The sequence below is a fragment of the Lutra lutra genome, chromosome 3 (genome assembly GCF_902655055.1).
Source record: "Lutra lutra chromosome 3, mLutLut1.2, whole genome shotgun sequence".
In the NCBI taxonomy this organism is placed as follows: Eukaryota; Metazoa; Chordata; class Mammalia; order Carnivora; family Mustelidae; genus Lutra; species Lutra lutra.
In genome coordinates this window covers 73080386-73092221 of record NC_062280.1, presented here as the reverse complement: position 1 = coordinate 73092221, position 11836 = coordinate 73080386, and positions in this window count along the sequence as shown.

Here is an 11836-nt window from a genome sequence, read left to right as displayed (position 1 = left end):
TCAACACTTCATTTACATCAATATTGTACAGATGGACACAAAGAAATTTATTATGAATCTTGGCCCCAATCCACACTCCTAACTCCTAAATGAAGCAGTTTGGAATATTTTGTTCCTCTGCCAAATAAAAAAGAAAAGAATAAAACAAAACAAACAAAAACCCCACCTCTAATAATTTAACATATTTACTTTTCACACAATTTTTCCCCAAGAGATAGAATACATTGCCATAGCCTCTTCTGTAGGGAGAACAAAGTGGAAGGCAGTATTTGCAGAGGCTTGGGTACTCTTTGTTCTAAGCAAGATTCTAATGAATGCACACAATTTATAAGTGATACTTTGAGGACCATCTCACAGAATTTAAAGCAATCCAGGATTTAATAGCAATCAACAGAATCAAGGCAAAGTGAAACTATTACAGCTGAACACACTGGAAAAGTGGAGTTTGAATTGATACCGCATATTATTCATTTTGACAAGTGCAAACTCACACTGAAGATAGCAGGAGAAGAGACGGGGACTGCAGGGAAGGGTAATACAAATGGGTTATTAACACAGAAACAAATCTGACTTTAAACCTGGCGTGTCTCCTGGTTAACAAGAATAATAATAAGGCCTTGAATTCTCATTGTATTTTGCATCGAAAGTAATCAAAGAAGTCCCAAATTTTCATGGGAGATAGGGTGGTCAGTCCACCTCTGTTATCTCTTCAAAGGAAACCTATTACCAAATTAAATGTGTGCAATTTGGGGGATGGATGAAGATAGGGAGCGTCGAAAATGCACTCAGACATGGAGAAATGTGGAAAGTGGAATTGCAGGACACTCTCTGCAAGGGCCAGCCAGGCAGCTCATCAGAGACTGACCTGATTTCCATAGTGCCATGAGGCACTGAGGAAGGACAATCACAGTACAGTGAACTCCGGCAAGGCTCTCAGCTTCTCCTTTGAACTAACTGGGGAAAGCCCTGACAAAACATCTCAGAAAATTGTCTGTGACTCGTGGGCTCTAATGGACTTTCACCAGTGGGACCAATAATGCAAAGACGCAATCGGGATTCCAATTGCACATGGCGAAAGCCAAGCCCAAGGACATGTGTTGAGCCCACACTTACATCCTGTGCATAGCATACTGCATTTGTCTCACTGGCTGTCACAGAAATCTTATGGGGCGAGCCCTATTATTCTTTGCCTTTTACTTGCGAGGAAACAGAAGCCAGAACAAAGAGGTTGAGGAATTTGAGAGGGCCAGTCCCATCTAGGTGATGCCAACACAATGGAAGAAAAGAATCCCAGTTTAGTGGGCATGAAATCTGTCTTTAAAAATGCCTGTAGTTTCTGGGGCACTGGGTGGCTCAGTGGGTTAAGCCTCTGCCTTCAGCTCAGGTCATGATCTCAGGATCCTGGGATTGAGCCCCGTATCAGGCTGTCTGCTCAGCGGTGAGCCTGCTTCCCCCTCTCTCTCTGCCTGCCTCTCTGCCTACTTGTGATCTCTGTCAAATAAATAAATAAAATCTTTTTTTAAAAAAATGTAGTTTCTTTGTTTGCTCCCTGGATCCACCAACTTTTCCAAGACTTGCAGACACACTCAAGCATCCTGCGTTCTGATTTCCCACAGAGCTTGATCTCTGTCTCTCTTACTCATTAGTAAGCCATTTATAAATACAATTGCTAACCTAATGCCCAAACTTAAACCAAACAAAAAATGGAGAGTGTGGTCAGAATATGCCTAGCAGAGAGACTGTGCCTGACACGGAGTACCTCCCTAGTCCGGGCTCCGAGGGAACATCCAGAGCCTAACAGAGTTAAAGCGGCTGTTCAGGAACACCCTAGCCTGTCACAGGTAGCCATTATTCTTATACCACTGCTCCTCCTGAATTAGTGTCAAGTATGTAAACCCAAATTTATATTAGCATAAATATTGAGGAATGTTTAATGCTGTGCCATATTCTTGATTTATAGGAGGACAAAACAAAACAGATAAATCATTTTCCTTAAGTGCCATGGCCATACATCTTTAAATAAGCAGCCCCTCAACTCCAAAGGCACTAGTTTCTCCTTAAGCCACATTTGTAATTCTCATTAGTATCTGATGAGAGCCGTACCCACCAGGGAGGAATAAACCTGAATGGATACCTTGTACTTTCAGATTTTCGGAGCAACGTGAATAAAGCAGATCCTTGGACTTGATCATGGTAAAGTGGTCCAGAAAGGCAAGGAATAGCAGAGAGTCAGGAACCCAGCATTAGACGTTCATTAACACTGAGCTACCTTAAATTCAGCAAAGGGAGAGACTTCCAATGAATTAGTTCTATATAGAAATGTTGCAGGTTATGAGGAAAGGAAGAACATTTAAATGAAAGCACATCTGTCTTTCTTATCGGCCCTAAGAGTCTGATTTTCAGATCCACGAGGAGTGCATTGTTCTTTAAGAATTAAAAAGGAGAAGTAATTATCAATAATGTAGTCAGCTTGTATATGTCAGACAGATAAAGTCAAGCCACTTTTAAAAAATCAATGAGATACAGAATATGAATTTGTACCCTAATGGACAGGCACAAATAAAGAAAGGAAAGCATAACCACGGTACTGGACTCAAGGTTTTCAAGTCAGGTCCAGAATTTTCTCTCAAGATGCTTCTTAGCTCCAAAAACAAGAGTGAAAATGATGGAAGAGACCACTATCAACAGCAGGCTAGCTTCTTACCAGCTAAGAGCCTTTTGTTAAATATTCAGGAATCTCCTGAATGAGACCTTAAACTGCCGGCAGCTTAAAAATGGCTATGGTGGGAGTAGTCACATGAAGGAAATCAGCGAATGCTACAAAGCGGGCCCCCACCCAGCCACCCACCTCCCACCCTCTACCCCTGGCCCTGGAACCATCTTACTAACACACCACTGGGCAAGTCCTAGGATGTATCCCACTATGTCTTTATTCCAGTTCCAAAGGCATAGACTTCCACTCTCACACTTTTTAATACTGAGTCGAAATCGTGCATTAGTTGTCAATTCAGTGACTAGGAACGTGCCACTTTGTTAAAAAGGCATTGGGTTGGGTGCCCGGGTGGCTCAGTTGGTTGAGTGACAGCCTTCAGCTCAGGTGATGATCCTGGAATCCCGGGATCGAGTCCTGCATCAGGGCTCCCTGCTCAGCAGGGGGTCTGCTTCTTCCTCTGACTGCCCCCTCTCATGCTCCCTCTCTCTCATTCTCTCTCTCTCTCAAATTAAAAAAAAAGGGGGGGGCATTGGGTAATGAAGATGCTGCCAGTTAAAATGTGACACTGAAAAGGATGATTGTCTGGCAAAAATACACCGGCCTGAGAAATTAGTGGGACTCCCGGCTCTACCACGGAGCAGCTGGATGGCCTTAGGGAGTTCACATCACCTCTCGGAGCCTTCCTTTCCTTCCACATCTGCATAAAGGGCGTAATCACACCCTCCCTGCCTTCTTCGCAGGGTTACTGTGAAGAGGCTCAGGAGACCACGTTCTAAACCCTAAACCGTGAGGTACCTGCAAGGAAAAGGTCAGGAAGTACACAAAAGGAACCATGTATTTCCTACCCCTTCTTCATAATTTCCCCTCTCTCTTGGCAGTGACCACCGGCTTGTGCTGTGCGCCCATATGTATGGAGGCTCCTGACCATCCTGTTAGCCCCACGGGCAGAGGCGACAGCATGGTCTCCTGGATCCACCGCAATGCCCTGCACGGCCTGGCACACGTGGCGCTGTCCGAGAAGATGACTTCTTTGAAGGCTTCCCACCACAAGTAATGAATAACCGAGAGCTTTGTGGAACAACAAAGAAATTCAAATTTCACAGAGAAGTTACATTTTGTCACTTCAGCCTTGACATCTTTTTTGATTCCTCTGATTATAGCTTCTTCAGAATCGATCTTTGAACCACCTACAGCCTCTGTTTCAAATCACTCCTCCACATGCGCTGTTTCTTAAAGTTCCTGTGGCCCAAGTGCACAGATTCTTCCCAACCTACCCTGAATTAGCTGGGTCTTGTTCTAATATGCAGCAGAATAGCAGAAGCTACTGTCAGAAAGCCGCCAGTCAATCCCTAATGCCCACTAATCCTTATTCATTTCAGTTATTCGTTATTTTCTTATTTTTTATGTAGACTTTTACAACCCACGGAAGAACCTTCTATTTTTCTCACTGGGGGATAGCATGGAGTCAAGGAGAGCACATAGGTTTGGGAGCTCAACAGATCAAAGTTTCGGTCCCAACTTTACCAGTTCATAGTGGCATGACTTAAGGAAAATGAGTTCACCTTCCTGACCTTCAGTTTCCTCATCTTTGAAGTGGGGACAATAAATTAAGTGAGACAAGGTATGTGTAAGTGCCCAGCGTGTTGCCAAGCACAAAGCTCCCTTATACTCACCTCTCCTACCTCTGGGAATGCTTGCAACCCTTCCTGCGATCTCCCAGAATACCCTAAGAGAGGCTTAAACACATTTGCCTTTTGCCCTTGGTTGCCAAGTAAGAATAAAGCTTTTAACAGGCTGAATTAATTGAGGTAAACCATTGCCTGTTGCTGTTTGGGAATGGTTTAAGAAGGCTGCCTCTGGCTGATCAAGGTTAAATTTGATCCTCCCAGCTGCCATGGGTTTATCTGGTTTGAATTTTCATCCTTCCTTCCTTTTCCTTTTTTATTAAAAAAAAATTTTTTTTTTCTCATTTGGCCAATAAATATTTATTGCACGCTTACAGGGTGACAGATGCTGGTTGTGTGGGGCTTGAGGTCTGTAATAGTTGGGAGACCCTGTGATAAAAAAGAATATAAAATTGCAAATACAAAGTTAGGTATAAAAGTGCATCTTAGGTTGCAAATGGAAGGGACCCTGAAGCTTAAGGTTTATTTGCCTTATAGTAAATCTGCCTCGGATACCTTCCACATTACAGGCATGATGTGAGCTTCTGAGGATATACGCATGAATACAGGAGACATGCTCCTGCTCACGTGGATGCAGCAGTCTAGTAATTTTCAGACAATGCTGAGCCTTTTCTTCCCTCCTCAGAGAGCTACATGGCCCATGCCTTTCTCACGGTTGGAGGTCCTTGAACACCAGCACTTTTTCCTGTTTCTCCTTACTCTGCGCTAGAAATAACCCAGACTCTTCTATTACCCAGTGGTTCTCTCGAATTTCCTCTAGCTTGAAAGAGAACACTGCCTTTCCCCTGCGTGTCAATGGAGAGATTTCTGGAATTTTCCCAGAATTTGAAACCTCATTTACACATGAAGTCATGGGATCCAAAAAGTGCACCAGTGTTCTTAAGATAGAAAGGTAGTTATCGCCCAAGCCAAGGAAAAGCCCAGGACCCTGCTTTGGGCTTTAATGGCATTTCGGTTATGCCGCATCATCTCCTCCAGACTTGCTCTCCAAATGGGGAATAGGAAAAGGCAAATACACTTTATCCCTCTCCAGAGAGGAATTTTAGCAAGCCAGTCCTCAATTCACATCATGGATAGTTAGTTGTCTTTATTACCTTCTTGGCACCATAATCAATCAGCCTTTAAAATCCCACTGTTGTCATTGTTAGTTGGGATGGTTGTGCTTACCAGCTTTAACCAAAAAATACACAGAGGTCCAGGCAAGACTTGCATCTTTATAAATATTAAAGATAAATTAAGCATTAGAACATAACTCCCGTGTCCTTTTTATTTTAACTTTGATTTTCTCCTTTTCCCTGAAGGCCACGGTCATCTACATCTGAAGAGCTGAATTCAGTCTTACCAAATTACCATCTTTTTCTGGTCTGGGTGTAAGAGTTTGGGTGTGTGTAACTGCTGAATCTCTTTTTTTATCTTCAAGACAAGGATTAGCCACTAGATATTCCTTGAAATATTCATCAGTGTCTAATGCATATGGAATATTGCTTAACATTCAGGACAATATATTTGTGAATTCCGTCTTTTGATTAAATGGTGCTGGTATTCAAGAAACAGAAACAATGATCCCTGAAAAGCCATATATATAAAATAGATATTGATTCCATTTTGGAGAAATAACAAACCACAACACGGCTGCGAAATGATCAAATTTGGGTTAGAAATCCTTAAAGAATGAAAGCTGGGCAATTTATTGTATGATCAACATATTGCATCTTTGCAATCGCAGAGAGAAAGCATGTAGCAATTGCGGCTGAAAACATCAATGTAAATGTTATTATGCCTTCCCAGTTCTCAGTCATATTGGCTGCTGACAACGCTCGGTGTGTCGGTTGATTGTCAGTGGCAAAGCAGGTCCGTCGTCTATTGGCTCACTCGTGTCATATGATCCCACCGCCTGCACCCACGTAAATCACCGAGTGAACTGTTGTGTGAAATCGTCCCTACGCCCTTTGGTACATCTGCAGTGTGACAGCTCACCCCCGAAATAGATTGGACTGCTTCAGACCGCATTTGCACTTCCGACAATCCATCCCGGAACCTGAGGCTCCCGCGAAGCTCAGGACTCACATCCTATTGTCTCTCATTCACAGGCGAGTTTGCAGGGGCTTTGCTCCCTCACAGGCACACCGCCTGCACCTTTATTTGCTTAGCCTCTCTTTGCATTTGTGCGACGTCTCTTCACAAGACTCCAGGATGAGCGTTCTGCAGCCGCGCGACCTGCCTTTGCCAGTTGTTACTTCCCCAAATCTGATAAAGTGCTTAGCGGTGCGTTTCAGTCTTTGTGTGTGGATAATTTATGGGGTGAGAAAGTAACAAAATCAGAGTTGGAAGGGTATTGAGACATCTTATTGCCTACAAGAAAAAAAAAAAAAAAACTACAAAGCGTGTCCCCAAATCTCAATATGAACATTTGGCTTCACAGAGTTCTTATGCTCCCAATACCCTGTAGCATTTTCACATGCTGACAGCGAGGGTCCAAGCCGGTATAACCTTTTTGGAGAACAATTGGGCGCTCTCCTTGATGAGTAATCTGAGATGTGTCAAAAAATAGAGGTATAAGAATGTTAAACCAGAGGTGTTTATAATCGCAAAATAGCTACTTAGAATTATATGCATTTATAATAGTTATATATACTTATGCGTTTAAAATTACAATAATTACAATTATAAACAAATGGATAAAGAATAGATAGCTATGAAAATAACCTCGATGTCTGTCCAAGCATGACTCTGCCCTAATGATTAAGATTTTTTGAGATTATTTTTTATAATTTTAGAGTATCTTAGTAAGGAAGACATAAAACCCAGAAAACATTAATGATTTTTACCGCCTACAGATTTGCAAACAAACAAAACAGCATAAGTAAAGTCAAATGTTTGTAATATACTGAAAAAAGTATTCAAAGAGCTCTTATGATTTAATTTTGATTTGATCGATGTAAGAAGGAAGAGGAAGAAAAGAAGAAGGGGATGCTAATAAAAGAATAGGCAAGGAGCATAAATGGATAATTCACAGAAACCCAATGGCCGATAAACAAAAGAAAAGATGTCTGGCTTCACCAATAATCAATGAAAAGCAAATGAATGCCAAAATTAGATATTTTTATTACACTGGGAAGACCAGTAACCTTCACTCATGGCAAAGGAGTTAGGAAACTGGTAGCAAGAACACAAATTAGTACAACACTTTTAGAGAACATCTGGAAACACCTAAAATAATACATATGTCTATAATCACATAATACAATAATTGCTTGCATTTCATGATTGCTTGGTATGTACTCGGGCTAAGTGCTTGTACAATTGCAAGTATTAACCATTTACTCCTCACGACTGCTCTGTGAGCGGGGTTGCACACTCACAATTCCAGAAGGCACAGTTCACCTAGCCTTCCTTGAGAACTGTGCCTCCTAGAGCTGCGTCAAGCAGTCTCCCTGACTGTGAGGTCGATCTGAATTATCCCCATTTTACACATGAGAAAATTAAGCCCTGGAGAGGTTATGTAGCTTTCCTATGACCATGGCAAAGGTCAGATAGTAAACCAGCAATAGAGAGAGAAAGAGAGAGAGGAAGGAAAGGAGGGAGTGAGGAAAGAGAGAACAATAGAACATAGAAAAAGTCCTGATCTGTAGTGTTTGCCAATTTCTGTGGTGTAAATACTTCCACCGTGGCCAATAATAACCTATGAACATAAGGACACTGAACTTGGAGTTGAGAAGAAAGTGCCTAAGTGCTCTCCTGTGCCACTCTCAGCACACTCCAGTTTGCTAAGTTTTCCTACCAAGATCCAAATTCAGGCAGCTCGCCTTCCAAAGCAGACGTCCATGGCTCAAAATTCTATTTCTAGGACGACACAAAATCTACAAAATACATGTAGCCAAAGTTATATGTGGAAGAATGTTTGTGATGGAGAAAAACTGAAAACAATGCAAAAGTTTATTTATTCATTTATCAGTTATTTACTGAGAGCCTACTATGTACCAGTCACTACCTGAGGAAGGGGTTGATACAGTGGAGATAAAACTGATAGGATTCCGCAGAACTCACAGTTCTAGGGAAAGACCAGAGACAAGTACTTACTCAAATTATAATTCACCTAATCAAAGAATGTTATATAAATGGAAAAATAAAAAGGTACATGTGTGTATATACATTATATGCTTATATATGAAAGGACACGAAGTTTAAAACCTTTAGCAAAATTACCTCGTAATGTTCTTTTTTTAAACTGTAGGTATGTATTACTTTTATAATTAAACATAACAAAATTAGATAACATCATTGATGTACAAAGATATTTGAGGCTATGGTTTGAAAGAAAGTAGGTTACAAAATAATATGCATACGTTTTGCATAAGAAAATGCCTACAAAGAAGCTGCTGAATTGTTAGCAGTGGTTAATTAATGCTTTATCTTCCTCTGTCTCTTTTTACTTCACAGTTTTCCTACCATGAACATATGTAGTTTTTGCAATGAGAAAAATAAACAACATAAATTATTTTTAATAAATAAAAGGAATGCAAGAAAAAAATAGCCAATGACATCTCTCTCTCTCTCTTTTTTTTTGTTTTTTGTTTGTTTTTGTTTTTTTGTGTGTTTTTTGCCATATGAACAAGCTCAGAGCTGTTTTTCTGCAGAAAATCCGCTAGAAAGAGTGAGCTGGTAGGGTGGCTGTTGTCCCTTAAGGATCCATGTGGGCTCTCAAGTTTGAAAGTACCATCAGGATGGGCAGAACGTCTCACCTTTCATCTGGTGTTTGCCTTCACGTAAAAACAGCAATTCCATGTTGAGCTGATCCAACCCAAGGGGGGGGGGGGGGGGGGGAGAGAGATGCCCAATCAACTCCAAATGTGAAATCACCTCCCCCACTGGAAATCATGGTCAGGTTCAAATGAATTCACACATTTTACACATATTCCTCTGCTTCCATTTATCATGCCAAAGGTCAATCTATGGCTTACATTCAACCAATATGACGTGTCCAGACCATTGTAATTCTTAGGAAAAATACAATGCACAACTGCACACCAGAAAAACAACCACCCAGCAAAGGGAAAAATTTCAATAGCATTAGGATTGCTCAACAAACCAACAAAAGCCAGGAAATTCAAAGTTAAGTTTTACACTCCCTTCTTAACTCCACACTATTGTGAAAGAGAAATAAAAGGTACAAAGGCATGTGTTAGGGGCGCAATGTCAGCAGTAACAGCACTTCCAGGCTTTTATTGACTGTGTCATAACCTTAACATTCTATAAACAGGGGATTTGGCTTAACACCTGGGTCCTTTAAAAAGAGAAATGTCTCCTGGAAGCCTAGACTAGGGAAACCCAAAGAGGTTTCCTCGTCTCTTAGGTATACACAGTAAATCATTCTAGAAAGAGGAAACAGATAAACTTGTAGTTAAGATTACAGCCATTCTGGCCTCTCGGGAAAATAAATAATTACAACAAAGAATCCTATTTACTTATGAGACCAGAAGAGACTCCTGAGTAATCTGGTCTACCAGCTAATTATTAAACACATTCTCATGCAAAGCTTGGCATTTAGGGAATAAAAGGATTCCTCAGTGGTACTTTAAAGTGCTAATAGTTTAATGTTTCTTTTCGTACCATTTGCCAGATACAGCAAGCTCCTTTTGGAGTGTTCATTGTCTGAATAAATGGAAACGCTAGGCAATTCAAGGACGACAGAAACAGTCTTCAAGATTTAAAAATAAGCATAATTTCATTACCAGGTGCGAAATCTGGTCTTCCTTTTTTTTTTTTTTTTTTTTTTTAACCTGGCAGGAAAAGTTTATTGAGGAAGTTAAATGAGTCCCCAAAAAGTGCATTTTCATGAATTGATTTGAGTGTGAAGGAGGAGAGATGCTTCACAGATGCTGGGCCCCAGAAGCTCCTCTCCTAAGGAGAAGCCCACAGGAGGGACGGATATCTTGAAAACCCTTCAGGCTTTGCCCACCACCCCCTTTACCCTCCCACGCCCCTACCCCCCCCCACCCCCTCACCCCCCACCCCCACCCCCACCAAGGAATGCCTCCTCTGCTTAAGAGTCCTGATGAAAGACTGGGACTCCTCTGGGACCTCTAAGCTTTGGCCCCTGTGTCTAATGTCAAACCAAGGAATGATGGGGGGATCAAGGCTCTTCTCTCTGGTAACACAGAGAGATTCTGGCAACAGAAAACAAACTTCAAATTTCTGAACTATTTTCCTTCTTGGAATCTTTGCTTTAATAAATGGCAATGGTCAGAACGGCTGTTGTTAAGTAACTTAAGTAATAAGCTGCCTTAAGGCAAGTTCTTGCCATGATTGTTGGCTATCAACAGCTAAGTAATGAACAAAAGAGCAGTTACCGATAGTTAACATGTTAAAGCAATAGTTTTTTGTTTTAAGTTTACTTTTTTAAAAAACCAGATGATAAATATGGAATTGTATCAGATCCTTTTGGGGCATCTTTCAAAAGACCATGTGTTTTTTTTCCCCTCTTACAACATATTAATATGATGAATAACATAATAGCTTTCAAAATGTTAAATCATCAATGCATTTTTGGAGTAAATATAGACCCTTTCACATGCAGATGGCCAAAACTTAGTCCCACGACCATGTATAACTGAAAGAGAGGGCAAGGTGGACAGTGTGCCCAAAAAGGAAGGGAAGTAGGTTTGGTGAATAGCTACCCAGTTTCTGTAACACCAGCCATGGCATCTCCGGACCTACGAGAATACCAGGTGCTACAAGGAGGGGTTCCTGAAGCAAAGGGCAAATCCCTCCCCTTCTTCTCCATCACATCCCCAGCTCAAAACAGCCTAGTAATAAGGATAATCTGGAGTGAGTGGGACTAGTCAAACTTTCTCAGAGGATAAGAGTAAGATCATTCTTGGGCTCCCATCTTAAAATTCCATACTCCTATCAAGAAAGCAGGTCTATACATTTCTCTCCTCTGAGCTGGATGGATATATATAGGGACTTCTAGAACCATTGTTGTTAGTTTTGTAACTCTAAAATGATATGCATTTTCACATTTTTAATGCTGTCTGATAAATCAAACATGCAACTAGTACAGAAACCAGATAAAACGTTTTACTTTTAAAATTAGAAACAGGAAGAAAATGTAAAGCAACAAAACTTATGGCTGGAAAAGTGAATAAGCTGTCTTGTAGACATTTTTAAATTGCTATCATGAACTCAATGGATATTGTGCTCAAAGGTAAATTCCATCTAAATACAAGTGTGGTGAGTAAAATCTTATCCCTCCGCCCTGCCCAGGAACCATTTGTGTGTTTGGCTCCTTCAGGCTACAGAGGGCACTCAGTAAAGGGAGAACTCTATCAACATAGAATGGGAATGTGCCTTGCCTTTCAGGCATCAGCCTTAATTTGATTGATCAACTAGATCTTACGGAGACAAGACAATGTCTAAGTGACATTGTACAAGGTTA